Here is a 22,414-nt window from a genome sequence, read left to right as displayed (position 1 = left end):
TATTTATTTTTTTATTGTTCCTTAAAAAAAAAAAATTAAATAGTGGGAGATAAAGATTGGCAAGTCTGCCTCTGTGCCATTGCTGTGTGTGGCATCTGTCTCTCATTGTGTGCCACCGAAAACCAGTGTGTAATACTGGGCCATTTTTTTTTTTTTTTTAAATTCTCCCTGTAAAAAAATAAATAAATAGTGGGAGATAAAGATTGGCAAGTCTGCCTCTGTGCCATTGCTGTGTGTGGCATCTGTCTCTCATTGTGTGCCACAGAAAACCAGTGTGTAATACTGGGCCATTTTTTTTTTTTTTTTTTTAATTCTCCCTGAAAAAAAAAAAAAAAATAGTGGGAGATTAAGATTGGCATTTCTGCTTGAGTGCCGGTCCTGTGTGTGCCATCTGTCTCAAATTATTGGGGCACAGAAAATCTAGTGTGTAACATTGGGCCTGATTTTCCTTTCAGTGTCAGGCACCTATAAAGGTATATATAAATCCTACAGAAGTTTGAGTTCACCTTATAAGTTGTTTTACAGTAGCAAATACCGTTACTTTGGTTACGTTTTGCAAACAATGAGGAAGTCTAGTGGAAGAGGTCGTGGCCGTGGGCGGTCATTGTCAGCTGGTAATGATGGTAGTGGTGGTGGAGCATCAGGTGGTCGTGGTAAAAGCAGTACAGCACCTAAGTCTTGAGTTGTTGAGCCAGGTTCGTCATCTGGCTACACAAGGCCTCAAACGCTCCCTTTTCTGGGAGTAGGAAAACCACTTTTGAAGCCGGAGCAGGAGGAACAAGTATTGGCTTTCATTGCTGACTCTGCCTCTAGCTCTTTCGCCTCCTCCTCGGAAAGTGCCAAATGTCAGAGCAGTGCATCGTCAGTGGATGCTCCCGGTCAGGAACAAGTCGCTTCCTTGTGTCCTTCACCCAGAACAACAGTGAAGGATGCGTCAGTCGACACAACAGGTTACTCCATGGAGCTCTTTACACATACCGTTCCTGGGTTAGACAGTGAAACAGTTAACAGGCCATGCCCATTAGAAGTTGAATCGGACATGGAGTGCACAGATGCACAGCCACAGCCAGATTACTATGCTGTTCCTTTGACTCAGACCAGAACATTGCCCTCGCAGTGTACTGAGGCAGAATCAAACCCAGCGGAGACTATGGTGCCCCGTCACGAACGCTATACCACCGGCTTACACGGTGACACAGACGAAGTTGCACATGACATAGAAGAGGAGGTCATAGATGACCCAGTTGTGGACCCCGATTGGCAGCCATTGGGGGAACAGGGTGCAGGCGGCAGTAGTTCTGAAGCGGAGGAGGAGGAGCCACAGCAGGCATCAACATCACAACAGGTTCCATCTGCCGGGCCCGTATCTGGCCAAAAATGCTTGGCAAAACCAAAACCAGTTGGAGGACAGCGTTGCCATCCGGTTATAGAAGCTCAGTTTGCAATGCCTGAAAAGGTATCCGATAGTAGAAAGAGTGCAGTCTGGCATTTTTTTAAACAACATCCAAATGATCAGTGCAAAGTCATCTGTCAAAAATGTTCAACTACCTTAAGCAGAGGTCAGAATCTTAAAAGTCTAAATACAAGTTGCATGCATAGACATTTATCCACCATGCATTTGCAAGCCTGGACTAACTACCAAACGTGCCTAAAGGTTGCAGCACCCTCGGCCAATGAAGCTAGTCAGCAACGCTACATCCCTTCCCTCACTGTAACCCCACCATTTCCCGCAACACCTGCAGTATCTGTGCAGCTTTTGTCTCCAGGCCGAAGCAGTCAGGGAATCACCAGGTTCGTAGTAGGAAACACTGCATGTAGGGCACCGGCAAGAATACCATCTCCAACCCTCTCTCAGTCTGCCATGTCCACCGGCACCACCGCTAGTTCCACGATCTCCAGCTCTCCAGTCCAGCTCACCCTACATGAGACTCTTGTTAGGAAAAGGAAGTACTCATCCTCGCATCCGCGTACACAGGGTTTGAACGCCCACATTGCTAGACTAATCTCATTAGAGATGATGCCCTACCGGTTAGTTGAAAGCGAAGCTTTCAAAGCGCTGATGGACTATGCTGTACCATGCTACGAGCTACCCAGTCGACACTTCTTTTCTAGAAAAGCCATCCCAGCCCTCCAACAGCATGTTAAAGACCGCATCGTCCATGCACTCAGGCAGTCTCTGACTACAAAGGTGCACCTGACAACAGATGCATGGACCAGTAGGCATGGCCAGGGACGTTACGTGTCCGTCACGGCACACTGGGTGAATGTGGTGGATGCAGGGTCCACAGGGAACAGCAATATTGGGACAGTTCTGCCTAGCCCACGGTCAAGGAAAGAGTTGGCTGTAGGCGTTCGCCCCCCCTCCTCCTCTTCCTCGTCCTCCTGCAGAAGCGAGAGCTCATCCACAGACCGCAGTCGCACATCCACTCCATCCGCAGCTGCCACTGTTGCACACTAGGTGTGCCATTATGGGACAGCTAGTGGCAAGCGTCAGCAGGCTGTATTGGCAATGAAGTGTTTGGGCAACAACAGACACACCGCGGAAGTTCTGTCCGAGTTCTTGCAGAAAGAAACTCAGTCATGGCTGGGCACTGTACATCTTGAGGCAGGCAAGGTAGTGAGTGATAACGGAAGGAATTTCATGGCTGCCATAGCTCTTTCCCAACTGAAACACATTCCTTGCCTGGCTCACACCTTAAACATGGTGGTGCAGTGCCTCCTGAAAAGTTATCCGGGGTTACCCGACCTGCTCCTCAAAGTGCGCAGACTTTGCTCGCATATCCGCCGTTCGCCTGTACACTCCAGCCGTATGCAGAACTATCAGCGTTCTTTGAACCTTCTTCAGCATCGCCTAATCATCGACGTTGCAACAAGGTGGAACTCCACACTGCACATGCTTCAGAGAGTGTGCGAACAGAGGCGTGCTGTTATGTATTTGTGGGAGGATACATGGGCAGGCAGTTGGATGGCAGACATGGAGTTGTCAGGTGTGCAGTGGTCGAAGCTACAAGACCTGTGTCAAGTCCTTCAGTGTTTTGAGGAATGCACACGGCTGGTTAGTGCAGACAACGCAATAATAAGCATGAGCATCCCCCTAATGCGTCTGCTGATGCAAAGTTTGACGCACATAAAGGAGCAGGCGTCTGCAGCCGAGGAAGAGGAAAGCCTTGATGACAGTCAGCCATTGTCTGGTCAGCGCCGTGTAGAGGACGTTGTTGCGGGCGAAGAGGAGGAGGAGGACGAGGAGGATGATGGGGATGAGTACTTTTTTAATGAGGAAGCTTCTCCTGGGCCAACAGAAATTAGTGGCGTTGCAAGGCCGTGTTCTGTTTTTTTAAGGGAGACAAGTGACGTAGATTTGCCTGTAACTGCCCCTCAAACCAGCACAACCGCAGATTTGCCAACTGGAACTTTGGCCCACATGGCGGATTATGCCTTACGTATCCTCAAAAAGGACCCACGCATTATTAAAATGATGAGCGATGACGATTACTGGTTGGCCTGCATCCTTGACCCTCGCTATAAAGGCAAATTGCAAAATATTATGCCACATGAGAACCTCGAACAAATATTAGCAACCAAACAAGCTACTCTTGTAGACCGTTTGATTCAGGCATTCCCAGCACACAGCGCCGGTGATGGTTCTCACACGAGCTGCAGGGGGCTACAGGGCAGAGGTGTTAGAGGTGCACAGATCAGAAGTGGCGTTGGACAGAGGGGTTTTCTGACCAGGTTGTGGAGTGATTTCGCAATGACCGCAGACAGGACAGGTACTGCAGCATCTATTCAAAGTGACAGGAGACAACATTTGTCCAGTATGGTTACTAACTATTTTTCAGCCTTTATTGATGTTCTCCCTCAACCGTCATTCCCATTTGATTACTGGGCATCCAAATTAGACACCTGGCCTGAATTGGCAGAATATGTGTTGCAGGAGCTTGCTTGCCCAGCAGCTAGTGTGCTATCAGAAAGAGTATTCAGTGCTGCTGGTTCAATATTAACCGAAAAAAGGACTCGTCTGGCTACCCAAAATGTGGATGATCTCACCTTCATTAAAATGAACCACTCCTGGATTTAAAATTATTTTGCCCCACCTTTCCCGGCTGACACCTAGCTTTCCTATAAAAAGGTCTTGCTTGTGGACTGGTCTTATTGAGTGTTAAAATCTCTTAATTTGCATCAGCTGTTTGAACAGCATACGACATGTTTACACATCCCCCAATGGGAAAACTCCCCCCACGGGGCCGTTGTTTCACTCTCGACACTGGCGCAAGCACCCATTAGTTACAGTGCTGTTTGTCAGAAGAGGTGGGTGTGCTCGCTTTTGGTCGACGGCACTGCCACTGGGTCCCTCATAGTACAATGTAGTGTCTCTGGCGGTGGTGGTGTGCACCCAACGTCAGACACACCGTTGTAACATGAGGGGCCCTGGGGCGGTACCGCCGGCCACAAGAGAGTTCCCCCCCCCAGCTCAAACTGTGCTCTACCACGTGCCAAATTATCTCGCACAGCTCCACCAATGTTTAGTCTATGCGCTGACATCATTCAATGCCTGGCACTGACAATCAATACCAATTTGTTGACATCTATGATGATAGTTACAGTAGTCTGGGTCAGTGTCCTATATTGACACCAGTAAATACTAATTTACTGCCAAATTACTTTGTCATAAACTCTGCAGATGAGCCCACCCCTGTACCTAAGCATGCCACCCTTTTTTTTATTTATAGTTGTTTTGCGAGACATTAACATCTATTTATTTTTTGGGAGTACTAACTGTGTCAGACACTTCTTGCAATACTCCTCCACTGACCACAATGCTGCCTGCCTGTGTATCCATGTAACCGATTTAAAACTGCCATGCCTGCCTATTGTTTGTTATTTTAGGCCTTTGATAGCCTGTCTGCGGCCCCTACCTGCAATACTCCTCCACCGACCACAATGTTGCCTGCCTGTGTATCCATGTAACCGATTTAAAACTGCCATGCCTGCCTATTGTTTGTTATTTTAGGCCTTTGATAGCCTGTCTGCGGCCCCTACCTGCAGTACTCCTCCACTGACCACAATGCTGCCTGCCTGTGTATCCATGTAACCGATTTAAAACTGCCATGCCTGCCTATTGTTTGTTATTTTAGGCCTTTGATAGCCTGTCTGCGGCCCCTACTTGCAGTACTCCTCCACTGACCACAATGCTGCCTGCCTGTGTATCCATGTAACCGATTTAAAACTGCCATGCCTGCCTATTGTTTGTTATTTTAGGCCTTTGATAGCCTGTCTGCGGCCCCTACCTGCAATACTCCTCCACTGACCACAATGCTGCCTGCCTGTGTATCCATGTAACTGATTTAAAACTGCCATGCCTGCCTATTGTTTGTTATTTTAGGCCTTTGATAGCCTGTCTGCGGCCCCTACTTGCAATACTCCTCCACTGACCACAATGCTGCCTGGAGTGCCTGCCTGTGTATCCATGTAACCGATTTAAAACTGCCATGCCTGCCTATTGTTTGTTATTTTAGGCCTTTGATAGCCTGTCTGCGGCCCCTACTTGCAATACTCCTCCACTGACCACAATACTGCCTGGAGTGCCTGCCTGTGTATCCATGTAACCGATTTAAAACTGCCATGCCTGCCTATTGTTTGTTATTTTAGGCCTTTGATAGCCTGTCTGCGGCCCCTACTTGCAATACTCCTCCACTGACCACAATGCTGCCTGCCTGTGTATCCATGTAACCGATTTAAAACTGCCATGCCTGCCTATTGTTTGTTATTTTAGGCCTTTGTTAGCCTGTCTGCGGCCCCTACTTGCAATACTCCTCCACTGACCTCACCAATGCTGCCCGTGTACCCCTGGAACCTATTTAAAAGTTCATAGAGCCTAGTTATATATTTTATTTACTATTAATAAGGCCATGATGGACTACGCTGTACCATGCTACAAGCTAACCAGTCGACACTTCTTTTGCGAGAAAAGCCATCCCAACCCTCCACCAGCATGTAAAAGACCGCATTGTCCATGCACTCTGGCAATCTGTGAGTACAAAGGTGCACCTGACAACAGACGCATGGACCTGTAGGCATGGCCACGGAAGATTACGTGTCCATTACGGCGCAATGGGTTAATGTGGTGGATGCATGGTCCACAAGGGACAGCCTACTAAGTATGTCTGCAGTCCCTAATTCAAATTGTCCTCCACTGTCTAAATCGGAGCTTCCACCTTCTGGCTTTCGGCCTATAGTATCAGAAATTAAACTGCATTTGGCCTTCAACTTTGGTTACGGCCTACTAACGGTGTCTGCCCCTGCCTGGTGTTTGTCCTCAACTGAATAAAGCTGAGCTTCAACCTTCTGGCTCTCATTAAGTGCTGTGTTTTTAAAAATTGGTGGTTAGGGCCTACTAACGGTGTCTGCCCCTCCCTGGTGTTTGCCCTCAACTGAATAAAGCTGAGCTTCCACCTTCTGGCTTTCGGCCTATAGTATCAGATATTAAACTGCATTTGGCCTTCAACTTTGGTTACGGCCTACTAACGGTGTCTGCCCCTCCCTGGTGTTTGTCCTCAACTGAATAAAGCTGAGCTTCCACCTTCTGGCTTTCGGCCTATAGTATCAGATATTAAACTGCATTTGGCCTTCAACTTTGGTTACGGCCTACTAACGGTGTCTGCCCCTGCCTGGTGTTTGTCCTCAACTGAATAAAGCTGAGCTTCAACCTTCTGGCTCTCATTAAGTGCTGAGTTTTTAAAAATTGGTGGTTAGGGCCTACTAACGGTGTCTGCCCCTCCCTGGTGTTTGCCCTCAACTGAATAAAGCTGAGCTTCCACTTTCTGGCTTTCGGCCTATAGTATCAGATATTAAACTGCATTTGGCCTTCAACTTTGGTTACGGCCTACTAACGGTGTCTGCCCCTCCCTGGTGTTTGTCCTCAACTGAATAAAGCTGAGCTTCAACCTTCTGGCTCTCATTAAGTGCTGTGTTTTTAAAAATTGGTGGTTAGGGCCTACTAACAGTGTCTGCCCCTCCCTGGTGTTTGCCCTCAACTGAATAAAGCTGAGCTTCAGTCTTAGGCTTTTGGCCTAAAGTATCAGATATTAAACTGAATTTGGCCTATTAGTGTGTTTGGGCCCTTAAAACAGTGTCTGCTGCTCCTGGGTTTGCTACTCCACTGAACAAAGCAATGCTGCCTGTTTAGTCCTGTTACCAATTTTGAACTGCATTTAGCCTACTTTATTCTTTGGCCCTATATCTGTTTCCTCCTCATCCTGCCCATTGCCCAGCCACTGCTAGATGAGTCTGCTGGTACATTGACCTAGACCCCTACATTCCCCTTGCACTCTACACAGCCAGAATCTGACCCTGCTGAAAGTAAGGTTCCCCTTCCCGCATGTTATACCACCTTACACAGGGACAAAGAGTTAGGTGCAGATGAAAGTGCAGGTTCCTTCATCAGGTGGGGGGGGGCATACTCGTTGGCGACGTCACTGGCACAGGGCCCCTCATAGTACGCAAAAGTGTCGCTGCTGGTGGGAGGCGCCCCCGCCGTGCAAACACACCGCTGTACTTTGAGGGGCCCTGTGCCAGTGCCAATGCGAACAAGTGTGCCCCCCTGCTTGCTCAGGATCACAGCACTTTCAACGTTGAAATACTTACCTCTCCCTGCTCCACCGCCGTGACGTAGTCCACGATTCCTGGGCCCACTAAAACCTTGAACCAGCCCTACCCCCCACAACTTTTGCCAAATGACCCCCAAGTTCCATTGAACAACTATTATTATAAAGTTAATTAAGATTGACAAGCTTCAGAAACAAGAATGGATGTTTTTGGCATTAAAATGGGCACTGTAGGTGTTTTCCTGGCCTCCACTCACTGCTGACTATGCTTCCCCATTGACTTGCATTGGGTTTCGTGTTTCGGTCGATCCCCGACTTTTAGCGATAATCGGCCGACTGCACTCGACTTGACTCTGGACAAAGTCGGGTTTCACAAAACCCGACTCGATCTTTAAAAAATGAAAGTCGCTCAACCCTACTGTCCACAACTCTTCAGCTGTCTGACTGCGATCTCCAAGGCATATAAATTTTAAGAGTGCCTGATTGCCCTCGCTGCGCAGTATGGAAGTGGTGGTGGTTTGCTATGCACTGTTGAAACGGGTGTCTCGTGAAGGCAGAGGTTGAGGGCACAGGTGGTGGCCCTAGAGGCGATAGAGGAGGCAGAAGCATTGGAGGAAGTGTTAAATGTAGAGGTTTGGCCTTCAAGCCTTGGGGATTCCAAGACTTGTGGAGCAGCACCTGACACCACAGCCATCAGATTCACCCAGTGCCTAGTAAGCAAGATGTAACACCCTTGGCCATGCTTAATCGTCCAAGTGTCTGTGATGAAATGCACCCTGGCAGAGATAGATTTTGTCAAGGAACGGCCAACAACTTGCAGTAACCACCGATCGACCAAACCGCTGCATGACCAGCTCTATCCTCGCCTACTGTATTCTCACCCATCCCTTGTAGATTGTGAGCCTTCGCAGGCAGGGTCCTCTTCTCCTGTACCAGTTATGACTTGTATTGTTTAAGATTACTGTACTTGTTTTTATTATGTATACCCCTCCTCACATGTAAAGCACCATGGAATAAATGGCGCTATAACAATAAATAATAATAATAATAATAATAATAATAATAATAATAATAATAATGTCTGCTACATGCTGGTGTAGGGCCGAGCACAGCATTCTTAGAAAAATAATGGTGACTGGGTAATTGGTAATGAGGGACTGCGACGACCATCTAGTAAAGTAAACTTTGCACACACCAGATGCTGGAATGAAAATGTAAAATAATCCACGTATTGCATTAAGTTGATACAAGCGTTTCAGTCACACAGACCTTCCTCAGTGTACTGCAAATTAAAATAGCAAAGAAACATTAAAGAAATAAAGTATTTACAACATATTTGTCAAAAATTTGAATGGGTCAATTCATGAGAGTATTATAGGATAAGCGTGAAATCCACAGCATAATTCAGAGCCAAGAGATATAACATTACTCAATGGTGCAGAATTATAAAAGACACATACAATATACTCACATAGTGAGGTGAAGGTGTAGGGAAGGGTGGGTAAATGGAAAAAGGAAGACCTACCCAACTGCAGTATGGAGTGTAATGAGAAGGTATAGCTCCCAATATTTACTGCCCTATAAGGATGTGACAACCATCAGCTTTCTGAAACCATCGGTATCCACCAGGAGGAAAGACAGCAATTCCATGGCCAACAAATTGGAGATGGTGGAGTTCAACCTCTTAGCTTTGTCATGCGGTAGAGGAAACAATCTTTTCTTGACGACAACTGTGGAACCGTGGGCTGGCTGCAGTTCTGTGAGAGGGCGGAGTATGGTGAATCGAACAAACTGCTGGACTGTGAGAAAGGTGCAGGTGAACATGTTCCCGTGGATTGAGAAACTTGTGGCATGATCGTTCTCTGAGATAGGTCAAAAACAGCAGGCATGTCGGCTTCCATTATAGCTGATGGCGGCCTCTCAGTCAGTCTGACTTGATCGGGTAAAGAACCCGAGGTTCTACGGTCAAAGACCTGCATCTCAATAGTTAGCACTGTAACAGAGGAGGAGGAAGAAGAAGTAGATATGATTGATGGGGCAGCTGATAGTGGATGATGTCAGCTGGTCCGCATTTTTGCGCAGTGGGATTACCACACTAAAGCATGTTGATTGCGCATACAAAGGTTCATACATGTAGTAGTCAAATTATTGCAGTTTTTACCTCAACTCAGGTTTTCTTTGCAAAGTTGACCAATTACTTGAAATAGCTCATCCTTTGCAGTGTCAGAAAAGGCAACCCTTGCAACCCCTGCGAGCTGCAGACCCCAGACTGCTGGTCAGAGGCACAGCTGTGGCTGAGGATGCATCATTCATTGTGGCTGCATCACTGCGTGTCTGCGACGAACAGCACAACATAACATCCTCATTTTCCTTCTCAGATGACCTGCTCAGCTGTGTGCCTCTAGGTTCAAGCCTACTGGGATCGAACAACTCATCATCATCATCCTCTGTGTTATCACATTCCTCGTCATTGGAGTCACCCTCCTCCTCTTCTTGCCCTTTCAACACAGTACAGTCAGGGTGAGCCTCAGATATCTGAATCTCATCAGAATCACCTCCCCCCAGGGGTTAACGACTGATAATGAGGGTCACAATACTGTTTGGACAGTACTTCTTCCTGCCCCGGATCCAAGCTAAATAAATTTCCTCCGCTGTGAAGCTTTTGAGAACACTTCTGATGAACACGGCATAGAATGTGTGAACAGATCTTCAGACTCATCAATCTGTGGTTCCATACAGTCAGTTGAATGTTTGGATAGTTGGGACACTGGGGGAAGCAAGGGGAATTTGGGTGCCACAACTGTCAACTTTATTGGGTGTGATTTTGAGGAGGAGAGGTCATTTGAAGCTGCACTTGCCATGCACTTGAGTACATGCTCTTTCTGGGCATCATCAACCACGTGTTCCGCTGTGCAACTGCCAAAGGAAGGTAGTGGGGTAGCCTGCCCAGTAACATAGGTTGTCAGTTGTCTTTGCATAGGACTTGATGTTGCTTCACTATTGATTTCACAAACCTCGCTTTTCCCTAGTCATGTTGCTCATATAGTGTGGTAGGAGCACAGTATTAACAACCCAAAACTTTAATTTTAAACCTTAAATACACCTCTACGTGACCCAGGACCTACACAGGACTCCTTCACACATGGGTAATTTACTTGCTTATTTTTGACTCATATATTGTTACCAGCTGCTTTGTGACATGTGGTGGATCTTTGACATAACGCTAATGGGAGCATATCACTTGGTCTAATCACCGCATGCCATAGGTAGCAGACCTTATGTGTGGGCGGAAGCTATCTTTGCTCGTATGACTCAAAACAGTGTTCATTATATTTACCTGTGTCCTGTTTTTGTTCCTGGATCACTTACGATGTATTCATGGATGTAGTTGCTAGTTTTTTATCAAGTATTTCTAATTATATGGTACATTGATTTGTATGTGACCAATTTTTTCAAATAAATATAACTTTCTGTGAACCTTTATTGGCCGGTTTTGACTCTCGGTTCTCCTTTATATCACACCTCTGCAAACAGCTGTATTTAAGCAACAGTAAAGTCAAAGTTGAAATATGGCATGCTGTATCGTGCTAGTGACAGAACAATTTTTTTTTTTGGACTAAGGACCAGGCCTCTATAGATGCTACAAACTATTTTTAAACTCAGGTCCCTTACTTTACTATAGGATGTTAATAACAGAAGAATTTTTTTTTTGAACCAAGGATTAGACCTCTATGACACACTGGATGCTACCAACTATTTTTAAACTCAGGTCCCATACTGTATGATGTTATTAAGAAAACAATTTGTTTGTGGCCTATAGATCAGGCCTCTATAACACACTAGATGCTACAAACTATTTTTAAAGTCAGTTCTTTTACTGTTGGACATTAATAACAGAATACATTTTTGGGGACCAAGGATCTGGCCTCTATGACATACTAGATGCTACAAACTATTTTTAAACTCAGGTCCCTTAATGTATGACGCTAATAACAGAAGAATTTGTTTGGGGCTTATGGATCAGTCCTCTATAACACACTAGATGCTACAAAATATTTTAAAAGTTAGGTCCCTTACTGTATGATGTTAATAACAGAAGATTTTTTTTGGACCAAGGATAAGGCCTCTATAACACTAGATGCTACAAACTATTTTTCAAGTCAGGTCCCTTACTGTATGACATCAATAACAGAATAATTTGCTTGTGGCCTATTTATCAGGTCTCTATAACACATTAGATGCTACAAACTTTTTTAAAGTTAGGTCCCTTACTGTATGACGTTAATAACAGAATTTTTTTTTGGGACCAAGGATCAGTCCTTTATAACACACTAGATGCTACAAACAATTTTTCAATTCAGGTCCCTCACTGTATGACATTAATAACAGAAGAATGTATTTCTGGTCTCTGGATCAGGCCTCTACAGCTTTGTTTCAACTTAAACAAATGACAAAGTGTAATACACTGGGTTATCTACAGTACAACTTGTCACAAAAAACAGTCTCAGAATCAGAGAGGTCAGTTGAATTATTCCGGAGTTAATACCACATAAAGTAACACTGGTCAGATTTTAAAAATGTGGTCTCGCTATTAAGGTCAAAATTAGTACTGTCACTAAGGGGTTAATTTTAAAAATCACTCAACAATTACCCTAATTTACCCATTTATTACCATTAAAAAGTAATCTACAGAGGTCCACCATAAATCTTTAATAAGGAGGTCCCACTATGATCCCCGACTCTGCTACACCAGGAGACAGTGATGAAAGGAGACATCAGTAACATGACCGCTCATCACGGCAACCTGAACACACTGAGATTAGAGTGAGAACCCAGCTATAGTGATGAGTGGTTATGTCATTAAGGTTACTGCAGGTCACAGGTGGCGGTTCTCATGGTAAGATCTGTGTGAACTGACCATGTGTGACCTGCGGTAACCCTACTGACATCACCTCTCTCAGCATGAGAACTTTTTCAGTCTGCGAGCGGTAACTTCAGTAAGGTTAAGGCAAACCACAGCTGCCGGATCACACAAAGGTTTCTGTGAGAACCACCTACATTGACCTGACTTAACCTTAAGGACGTCACCGCTCTTCACTGCAGCCGGGTTCTAACACTACTCTGTGTGCTCAAGCTGACATCATGAGTCACATTACTGATGTTACTATTCATCATTATCTCTGGATGTAGCAGTTGCGGAACGTCATGGCACCTCCTAATTATGGATTCACTGTGGACCCTTGTGGATTACTTTTATTTTTGCTAATAAATGGGTAAAAGAGGGTAATTGTTGGGGTGTGCTTTTTACAGTTGAAGAACTTTTTTCTGTGTGTGTTTTATTTATTTTTACTACGGGGTAAGTAATGGGGATGTCTGACCAACTTGATAGCAGATGTGATTTTTTACACCATTTCTCACACTGCTGAAACATTAGAAAGTGGGCTTATATCTTTTTTTGCGGCTGGGCAGTCTTTCCTATAATGATTTATAAGCTTTGACATCAAGTTAATTATAATATATTTTATTGTGGGGTAATTACCTGCGCCATTACAGATCACTCAGTGAATAATTGTTTGGCTAGCAAATTCCTTTTCCATCTCCAGAGTCACTGGGTAAGTCTCTCTCTTCATGAGTGTGATCTAAAGGGTAAGGTTACTCCTTGTGGAGAGTGACATGCCAAATCTGGCACACAGGTATGAGGAGACTTAGGGTATGTGCACACGCAGCATTTCCGCAGCTGCGGATCCGCAGAAGTTTCCCATGCATTTACAGTACCATGTAATGCTATGGGAAATGAAATCCGCAGTGCACATGCTGCGGAAAAAAAATGCGTGGAAACGCAGCGGTTTATTTTCCGCAGCATGTCAATTCTTTGTGTGGAATCCGCAGTGGTTTTTCACCTGCTCCAATAGGAAATTGCAGGTGAAAAACCACAGCGGAAACCGCAATAAAAATTGCGATAAATCCGCAGTAAAAACTGCAGCGGTTTTGCACTACGGATTTATCAAAAACGCTGCGGAAAATTCCGCAATGGAATCCGCAGCGTGTGCACATGGCCTTAGGGTAGGTGCACACGGTCAGTAAACGCTGCGAGTTGGATGCTGCGTATTTGCGCAGCATCAAACCCGCAGGGTACAGCTTCTACAGTATAGTGGATGGGATTTCAAGAAATCCCATGTCCACTATGTATCCAGAGACAATGTGTATATTTTTATTAACTGACATAAAATAGATAATGGGGTGCTCACTGTAGAGCTGGTCCTTTGGAGTAAAAATAGTCAACCAATCAAATAGCGAACTCCGTCACACAAATTTTAAAGTTTATTTATGCAAAAATAGGAAAATCCATAATTTCGCATAGCAGACCCAAATGAATACAGACAGATATTGTTCATCAATGTTTCGGCATAATATTGCCTTTTTCAAGATACACGTGTTCTGCAAGAATAGAGCAATATTAGTATAAGGTAATGAAATGAAAAAGCAAAAAAAGTAAAATAGTAAAATAAAATGGAAGGTTGGGTCTAATAACAAAGAAAAAAGACCATAACTGTCTTGTGACAATTCACTTAATAAACTCATGAAATAAAAGAAAATATGATGCTAAGTGGGATGAAGCTATTTGGCTTCATTAGTGTAAGGAGGCTGAACACATAATATCGAGGAGGTACTGAGAAGCTGCAAAAATAATAGTGTCAATTCCATTCTCATTCAAGTATACATACATACTACTATGATATGTGTGCGAATGAGCTGTGGAAAGCCACGGTAAGTATAACATAGAATAAGTGACATGATGGTAGGAGACATAGCAAGATAGATTCTGTGAGTGGAGTTAATATGGACCCAGCAATACAATTGTTACCTAGTGGAGAAAAGGATTAAATGCTTTACCTGTCGGGTTCAGTGTCACCGGGTGAAGGGATGAAGTATCCATGTGTCCTCTGGAGTAGCTCGATGCGTACACGTATTCTTATATATCCTGATAGGAAGAAATCAGTCGTGCTTCCGGTGTTATGCTGGCATCTAGTGTAGCGATCTGTGCAAGTGCGAGCCGAAGATGACTCTGCCAATCGGAGGGAGCCGAAACTCTGTGTGTTAGTGACTGCGGAACTTCCGCCATGGTGGCACATGGCATGCTGCTGGTGGTAAAGAGATGAATGTTAAAGTCCGGCATAAAGTAGGAAAACAGGAGTTGCTGTTACAAACACTCACTCCATTGGGTCTCAATAGGGAATATGAAGTGCAACAATTACCTATTTATTTTGTCCCTCAGTGACTGTATTTGGATAAAGTGTGCACTGATTTGTTAAGATTGTTAAACATTCAGGGACCATGTTAAAGGAATCACTTTATTATATTACAGCATTTCTTTTGGATACACTACAGTAATTTTGTCACCCCTTTTTTCAATAAGGTGCAAGATCCTGGGCCCCTTTATTTAATGTCCCCATCCTGGACCCCAATGTCCACTTTAAGAAGGTCACCATCCTGGGCCCCTGTTAGGGCTAGCGGAACGCACCAAATAATAAGAAAGATAGAGTAAGGTGCGTTCGCAGCCCGGGGTCCACCATGCAGAGATGGAACCTGCTGCCAAGTAATGACGGACTATACGGCGGTACAATGTGGATGCACACACGGGTTAACTTCACCCTGTGTGAAGGAAGCGAACCCTGTTGCGTCACAGGCCCGTGGTACCGCACCAAAAGCACAAGCAAGGAGTCTCAGAACTCAATCCCCAGACACAGGATTTCAGTTCATATAGACCTCTTGCGCTCGACACCGCAACTGGGGTGTCAGAGTGAAAGAAGTAATAATAAAGATGCATGAGAGTGCGTGCGGTGCCACACTGGCGGATGCCACTAACCACCCAGGTTTGGGTCAGGAAAGCGCTGTGAAAGCGCACGGCGCCGCACTGGCGGTCACAGCAGTTAAACGCTGTATTGTGTGTCACGTGCTGATGGCTAAGTCGGGCACTAGATAGCAATCATCCACCTTACGTGAGCAGTCATACACAAGGGAGGGGATAATTAATAAACGACTTTCACACATCAACACACACACGTTTACAGTAGCGCATGGCCGTGCGGACATGCGAAGCTTATATAGCTGCAGCATGAACAGGACCTTCCAAAAAAGGACCAATGGGAAGCTGCCACAGAAGTTGAGCACCTTCAGGACCTTCCTGGAGGACCAATGGGATCTGCTGCAGTATCTGAGCATGTGACCCTCGATCTCCAATGGGAGATCTTGCCCTGGGCATGCTCAGAAGGGGAAAAGCAGGACTTAGTCCCGAAAGTGTCTGCTCGCCGATGCCCAGCACTTGCTTCAATGGCAGAAGCTGGAAAAGCAGTAGTAACCCTATGCACAGAGTGGGACTGAGCAAGAAACTGGGACCAACTTCTCCGCTGAGCAGACTCCACTGCGGCTGGAGAAGAATAGGAGACTGCAGCAGACATGGTTCGAGATTCCCCCTGTGCAGCGGCGGGAACTCGACTCCTAACAGCCCTTTTATTTAATGTCCCCATACTGGGCCCCTATGTCAACTTTAATAACGTTGTTATGCTGTAAGAATCAGGCTGCACTCCGATGTCATCCGAGTGCAGTCCTATTGTGAGTGTGACGATTCAAAGAGGGAAAATGGAAAGTGGACACTCTAGACCGCAACGACGAACCCCTCACGGACGAGCTGACCAGATAGACCGCCCCCTATACAGGGAGAGTTAGGGGCAGGCCCGTGAGGGACTATCGCCACGGAAGCTGGAGGACCAGGACGGGAGAAGACCAAGAAGAGTCAGAGATAGTAGGACCACAGGATAGGTGAGTACTGAAGAGACACAGGACTAGTGGGTAAACTGCAGCAGTGCAGGGACTGGCGGAGGAACTGAGGGAACGCAGAGGCTAGCAGGATACAGGAAAGACAGGATAAACCCAAAGTCAGAGGGAAAACGAACTTCACAGAGACTAAGAGCGGCCAGGAACACCTGAAGGAACAAATGATAACGAGGCACAGAGGGATGGCAGGAAGCAGTTTAAATACCTAAAGGCAGGGTAGCACTTCCGGGTAACAGACCTCCAGAACCATAGAGAGGACAATAAGGAGGACCGACTTCCGGGTACTAGTCCTCCAGGACCATAGAGGAGACGAAGAGGAGCGCCGACAGAAGATCAGAAGTGCACACGCGCATCACTGAACCTGGTATGTGCGCGCGCACGAGAAGCAGAGGCCGGGAGCGAGCGAGGAGGCGGAAGCAGCGGTATGATAAACATCCCCTCCCTGGGCCCCTATGTCCGGCCCTATGGTCACTACCTTGCCCAATCACAGAGGGGGATTCTCCTCACCTTCTTGCACTCCCTGGCATCCTCTTATGGCTTAATATATAGCGTGGTTATTAAAATGGCTGCCAACTGCAGCTGTGGCAGGGTGCTCTGCTTTGTGACAGGCTGCACGCTGACATCACAGTAGTAACATTGAAAGGCTGCCGGACTATCAAAGGCTGCAGGAGTCATTTAACGAAACTGCTATGTGACATCGATGCATGGACTTTCACAAAGCAGAGTGCCCTGTCAGGGTATGTGCACACGTTGCGGATTTCTTGCAGAAAATTCCTGAAGAAAACCGGAAATTTTCTGCAAGAAATCCGCATTTTTTTTTTTGCGTTTTTTTTCCGTTTTTTTCGCGTTTTTTTAGCATTCTGCAAGCGTAATTAGCTTGCAGAATGCTAAAGTTTTCCCTGCGATCTGTAGCATCGCTTGGAAAACTGACTGACAGGTTGGTCACACTTGTCAAACATAGCGTTTGACAAGTGTGACCAACTTGTTACTATAGATGCTGCCTATGCAGCATCTATAGTAAAAGATAGAATGTTTAAAAATAATAAAAAAATGCTTATACTCACCCAGACATCTCACCGGCGTCCGTTCCGTATAGCTGGTCTGTGCGCACAGGACCTCCCGTGACGTCACGGTCACGTGAGCGGTCACATGACCGCTCACGACCAATCACAGGACAGTGACGTCATTCGGCGAGGTCCTTCAGCGCACACCAGGTACAGAAACCGAACGGCAGCGTGCGAGGAGGCGGCAAGACATCGAGGGTGAGTATAGGACTATTTTTTATTTTAATTCTTATTTTTTGACCACTTATATGGTGCCCAGTGCGTGGAGGAGAGTCTCCTCTCCTCCACCCTGGGTACCAACCGCATATAATCTGCTTACTTCCCGCATGGTGTGCACAGCCCTGTGCGGGAAGTAAGCAGATCAATGGACCCCTAGGTGTGCGGAATCCCTGCAATTCCGCATTTTTAATGAACATGTTGCTTTTTTTTCCGCTATGCGATTTTTTCGCGGAAAAAATCGCAACATTTGCACCAAAAATGCGGAATACCCTGTAAATAATAGGAGGCTTATGTAAGCGTTTTTTTTCGCGTTTTTATCACGTTTTTATAGCGAAAAAACGCGAAAAAAACGCTAACAATCCTGAACGTGTGCACATGGCCTCACTGCTGCAGCCGGCATTCATCTTTATATGCGTTGTCACCAGGGACAGCTCCAGGTTTTCGTGGGACTCAGAACAAAGAGTATCAGTGGGCCCCTTTTAACACATGCCATGATTCCTGATGCACAAATCAAAAATACTGGTACAGTGCAATATATGGGTATGACATAGGCCTCCATACAGCATTATGGGCACCACATAGTCCTCGATACAGTATTATGGGCACCTCATAGTCCGCCATACAGTATTATGAGTAATCACATAATCCTTCATACAGTATTATGGGCCTCATTTCATGCTCATTCATACAGTGTACAGTTGAACTCAAAAGTTTAAAATATGTTTTTGCTTTCTTGGCCTTTTTTCAGAGAATATAACTTATAACACCAAAGCTTGTTCTCCACTCATGGTTCGTGGTTGGGTAAAGCCATTTACATTTAACTACTGTGTTTTCTCTTTTTAAATCATAATGACAAGCCAAAACATCTAAATGACCCTGATCAAAAGATAACATACTATACCTTTAGTAACCATTCAAACCCATTTGTGTCAACTTCTGTGCATGTTATCAGGCCAAAATCACCAGGGTATGTAAACTTTAGATCAGGGTCATTTGGATGTTTTAGGTTGTCATTAAGATTTAAAAAGAGAAAGTACAGTAGTTTAAAAACAAATGGCTTCATCCAACCACCAACCATGAGCAGAGAAAAATGTTTGTGTTATCATTCATATTCTCTGAAATAAGGCCAAGAAAGCAAAAATTCTGCTTGGGTGTGTAAATTTTGACCACAACTGTATCATGGGCCACATATAATGCTCCTCCATACAGTATTATGTGTCCCATGTCATGCTCCTCAGCACAGTATTATGTGTCCCATGTCATGCTCCTCCATACAGTATTATGGGTGCCATGTAGTGCTCCTCCATACAGTATTAAGGGCCCCATATAATGCACCACCATACAGTATTGTGTTCCCCATGTGCCTCCATACAGTATTATGGGCCCCATATAATGGTCCTCCATAGAATAATATGGGCCCCATATAGTGCTCCCCCATACAGTATTATGGGCCCCATGTCATGTTCCTCCACACAGTATTATGTCTCCTTGTAATACTTCTCCATGCAGTATTAAGGGCCCCATATAATGCTCCTCCGTACAGTATTATGGGCCTCATGTAAAGCTCTTCCATACTGTATTATGGGCCTCATATAATAAGCCTCCATACAGTAATATTGGCCCTGTATAATGCTCCTCTATACAGTATTATGGGCCCCATATAATGCTCCTCTATACAGTATTATGGGCCCCATATAATGCTCCTCCATACAGTGTTATGGGCCCCATGTAATGCTCCTCCATGCAGAATCATGGGCCACATGTAACGCTGCTCCATACAGCATTATGGGCCCATATAATGCTTCTCCATACAGTATTATGGGCTCCATGCTATTCCATACAGTATTATGGGCCTCAAAATGCTCCTCCATACAGTGTTATGGTCCCCATGCTCCTCCATGTAGTATTAAGGGCTCTATATAACGCTCCTCCATACAGTTTTAATGGCCCCATATAACGCCACTCTATGCAGTATTATGGGACCCATGTCACGCTCCTCCACACTGTACAGGTATTATGGGCCCAATGTAATGCTCCTCCATACATTATAAAGGGCCCCATATAATTCTCCTTCATACAGTATTATGGGCCCCATATAATGCTCTTCCATGCAGAATTATGGGCCCCATGTAACGCTGCTCCATACAATATTATGGGCCCATATAATGCTCCTCATACAGTGTTATGGGCTCCATCTAATGTTCCTCCATACAGTATTATGGGCCTCATATAATGCTCCTCCATACAGTATTATGGGCCCCATGTAATGATCCTCCATGCAGAATTATGGGCCCCATATAAAGCTCCTCCATACAGTATTATGGGTTCAATGCTCCTCCATACAGTATTATGGGCTTCATATAATGCTCCTCCATACAGTGTTATGGGCCCCATGGTCCTACATGCAGTATTATGGGCCCCATATAATACTCCTCCATTAAGTATTATGGACCTCATGCTCCTGCATACAGTATTGTGGGCCCAATGTAATGCTCTTCCATACTGTATTATGGGCCTCATATAATGAGCCTCCATACAGTATTGTGGGCCCCATGCCCCTCCATACAGTATTATTTGCCCCATATAATACTCCTCCATACAGTATTATTGGCCCCACGTAATACTCCTCCATACAGTATTTTGGATCCCATATAATGCTCATGCATACAGTATTATGGGCCCTGTATAATGCTCCTCCTAACAGTATTATGGGGCACATATAATTCTCCTCCATACAGTATTATTGGCTCCATGTAATGCTCATCCATGCAGTAGTATGGGCCCCATGTAATGCTCCTCCATACAGTATTATTGGCTCCATGCTCCTCCATACAGTAATATGGGCCTCATATATTGCTCCTCCATACAGTATTATGGGCCCCATGTTCATCCATACAGTATTATGGGCTCTATATATTGCTCCTCCATACAGGATTATGGGCCCCATGCTTCTCCATACAGTATTATGGGCCCATAATAATGTAATGTTCCTCCATGCAGCACATCATGGGCCCCATGTAATGCTGCATACATTAAAAAATCAAGTACTCACCTTTCCCGTTCCCGCTGCAGGTCTGGTACTCAGCGTCTCTCCCGGCTCTGCAGTACTCAGGACAGAGAGGCTGGACACGCAGTGATTATGTCAGCGTGCCCTCTGCCTTGAGACATCGCAGAGTCAGAGGGCATTGAATACATTGCAGCTGCCGGGAACAAGGAGAGGTTAGTATTAGAGGGGGCCTGTGCCTGCGCTGGAACTGGGCTCCCCCAACTTCTTCCTCCTCTATGGGTCCCACTGGGCATTTCACCGTTGTCCCTGTGGGCCAGTCTGACCCTGGGCTGCATAATGCAGTTTTGATAAAATTATGGTTATCTGCTGCAGATCTATCAGTACTCTGAATGTACAGCTTTGCATTTCCCATCCACACCACAAATTCTGAGTACTTTGTGCATAGATGCAAATAACTGCTTTATTGATGCGAACTGTCTCCAACCCTCATAGATCTTTTGCTTGTGAATACTCCACAAAGGTTCTCAATAAGGTCGAGAGCAGTGGAGGCTGTTAGCCACACCATGATTTTCTCTCCTCTTATGACCCAACAGCCAAAGACTCATACATTATTTACAGCATGATATGTTGCCCTGTCATGAGTGAAAATGATTTTACTACAGCTAGCACAGTTCTTCTTGTACCATGGAAGAAAGTGTTCAATCAGAAACTCTATGCATTTTGCCAAGGTAATTTTCACAAGATTCTAAAGGGACCTACCAGCTTTCACACAATGATTCTGGACCAAAACAATACTCTGCCACCTTTTGACTGATTTTGCACCCTGGTTGGGACATAATGGCCATCCACCAACCATCTGCTATGCCATCCATCTGGACGATCCAGGGTTTCACAGCAATTATCAGTAAAGAAAACTGTTTTAAACTTAGTCTTCACATATGTCTGGGCTACTGCAATCATTTCTGCTCAAGAGCTTTGATTGAGAGTGGTCAAATAGTAGGTTTATACACAACTGCAGATATTTGTGGGACTCCAAAGGCACCAGCAGCTTGAAATACCTGTTTGCTTATTTGTAATGATATTTTAGCAGCTGCATTCTTAATTCCATTGATTTGGTTAGGTTGGCAAAAACCTACCTCATTATGCCTTTACTTATGCGAACCCCTCTATGCTAATGATCATGTTTAGGTTTTCGTGAAATATCTAATGTTTTAATGTCTTGTCCAAGGCATTGCACTATTTGAGCTTCAAACATCCATCTCGAGTTGTTTTCCTTTCATTGAGATCACCTGACAAACTAATTATCACAGGTCTTTGGGATAGAGCTCAGTGACCCAAGCCCTGAGACACAATATCATTGATGAGTTTCTTTTTAAAACAAAATTAATCTTTATGACACAATAAATTGCATAATATTTTGGTACACTGTGTGTTGGTATATACAGCTCTTGCAAAAATAAGAGATCACTGCAAAATGTTCAGTTTGTCTGATTTTTCTCTTTGTAGGTATATTTTTGAGTAAAATATAAAATTTTAATTTATTCTATAAACTACTGACAACATGTTTCTGAATATCCAAGCAATACATTTTTTTTTCTGAAAAGGAGAAATGGTCAAAATTACAAAAAAAAACAAAAAACAGTGCTTTCAGACCTCAAATAATGCAAAGAAAACAAATTAATAAT

The sequence above is a fragment of the Ranitomeya variabilis genome, chromosome 5 (genome assembly GCF_051348905.1).
Source record: "Ranitomeya variabilis isolate aRanVar5 chromosome 5, aRanVar5.hap1, whole genome shotgun sequence".
Classification (NCBI taxonomy): Eukaryota; Metazoa; Chordata; class Amphibia; order Anura; family Dendrobatidae; genus Ranitomeya; species Ranitomeya variabilis.
Note: the sequence above shows the minus strand (reverse complement) of the source record.